This window comes from Pipistrellus hanaki, assembly GCF_964339955.1.
Source record: "Pipistrellus hanaki genome assembly, chromosome: 1".
NCBI lineage: Eukaryota > Metazoa > Chordata > Mammalia > Chiroptera > Vespertilionidae > Pipistrellus > Pipistrellus hanaki.
Genome location: NC_140503.1, coordinates 11,000,457 through 11,002,527, shown reverse-complemented (window position 1 = coordinate 11,002,527; position 2,071 = coordinate 11,000,457). Strand labels below are relative to the sequence as shown.

At 48.1% G+C, this 2,071-nt stretch overlaps 1 pseudogene across 1 annotated transcript; it reads left to right on the top strand.

Moving 5' to 3' along the window:
* Positions 1 to 908: 908 nt before the first annotated feature.
* On the top strand, positions 909 to 1,678 carry LOC311633080 (gamma-aminobutyric acid receptor-associated protein-like; annotated as a pseudogene). Its single transcript has one exon. The product of its transcript is annotated as a gamma-aminobutyric acid receptor-associated protein-like (transcript).
* Positions 1,679 to 2,071: the final 393 nt, after the last annotated feature.

Genomic DNA, 2,071 nt, shown 5'->3' with positions numbered 1-2,071 from the left:
GGGACAAAGGTAGGTGGGGTAGAAAGTCAGGCAGCCAGGATTCCTTTCCCTTCCCTTCCCTTCCCTTCCCTTCCCTTCCCTTCCCTTCCCTTCCCTTCCCTTCCCTTCCCTTCCCTTCCCTTCCCTTCCCTTCCCTTCCCTTCCCTTCCCTTCCCTTCCCTTCCCTTCCCTTCCCTACCTTCTACCCTGGGTTACCCTGCCTCACTGTGACAAGGCGAGAGAGGCTGGTTAGAAAAGGGAGGAGATGAAACAGAGGTACCAAACAAAACAGATTGTACACATTTACCGAAGGACTAGAAGGCTCCTTGCAGCATTATTAAAATAGCTCCTAACTGGAAACTCTATAAACGTCTAACTGATGGGATGCACGAGTAAACGGTGGTGTAATCACCCAGTGTTGTACCTTGCAGCAGTGACTGTGAACCAGCTACTCTTTCATGCAGCAACCAAGTGGGTGAATCTTGCAAACCTGATGTCCAGTGAAAACAGACACAGATCCATACATTCTGTAAGCTTCCATGCGTGAGTAAAGTATCAAAACAGTGAAACTTAGATGTAAGGTCATGCTTAGGAGATGAGGAGGAGTGACCATGAGGAGTCATGATGGGGCTCTTAGTGGGCTTGTGATGTTCTTTTCAAAAATGTGAGTGCAACCTTAACTGATTTGGCTCAGTGGATAAAGCGTCGGGCTGCGGACTGAAGGGTCCCAGGTTCGATTCCGGTCAAGGGCATGTACCTTGGGTTGTACCAAAGGCATGTACCATGTACCTCCAAGTGGGGAGTGTATGACCAATGTTTCTAACTCTCTATCCCTCTCTGTAAAAAACCAATAGAATACATATTAAAAAATGAGTGCAGCCCCCTCTCTGGGTTCCCTCAGCCCAGTCCAGTCCAGCCCGGTTCCGGGAAGATGAAGTTTGTGTATAAAGAAGAGCATCCGTTCGAGAGGCGTCGTTCTGAGGGCGAGAAGAGCAGAAAGAAATATCCGGACCGGGTCCCGGGGATAGTAGAAAAGGCTCCCAAAGCTCGGATAGGGGACTTGGACAAAAATAAATACCTGGTGCCTTCTGATCTCACAGTTGGGCAGTTCTATTTCTAGATCCGGGAGCGAATTCTCCTCCGAGCTGAGGATGCCTTGTTTTTCTTTGTCAACAATGTCATTCCACCCACCAGTGCCACGATGGGTCAGCTATACCAGGAACACATGAGGAAGACTTCTTTCTATACATTGCCTAATGTGACAAAAGTGTCTATGGCCTGTAAAGCTGCTGCGCCTGTGGTGGGGGGGTCCCATTCTACATAGAGAGAGATGGCCCCCCCCCTTCCCTGACTTCTTCCTTCAGGACCTGTACTTCCTAATGTTTGAGGCTCTTCTCCAGAACCTCCAGCAGGGGGGTTAATGGGGGTGATGGCCTCTGGTACCTCTCCTTTCTCCTGCCTTCTCCTTTCTACCACCTTTCCCACTCTGCTTTAGACTTCTTGATTGTCAATCTCTGTCACATCCAGTGATTGTTTTGGTTTCTGTTCCTTTTCTAACTGCCCATGGAGCTCAGAACCCCAATACTGGTTCCCTTTCACTATTTTCTTGTGGGGTAGATGGAAGGGGATGAAATTGTGGGGGTTGGGGGAAGGTAAGAGGCACATCAATAAAGAGGAAACCACCAAGCTGAAAAAAAAATGTGAGTGCAGGTTGCGTTGATGCATTTGAATTATTTTATCTAAAACTAGAACAGGGATTTATTAGATTAAAACTAAGAACAGAAGAAGGAGAAAGAGAATAAATGAACAAGGGCTGCAGCAACAACAGAAGAACCCTAGTCATGGTGATGAAACATTTCATTTCACTCAACTTTCCTCTATGGGCAGGAAACGGCACATTTGGGGCCATCTGTTTCTGGGCAGTTACCTCCAAAGGTGTCCGTGCCCAGGATCATGAGCGAATTGGCCAGGGAGAAGGTTCATGCAGGGGAATAATTGACAATTGTTGCAACGCACTTTGGCCATTTGGCGCTCTGGGCTGCGGGGCAGGGTTCCAGCGGCTTTGAAATGGCATTGCATTATTTCCAGGTAA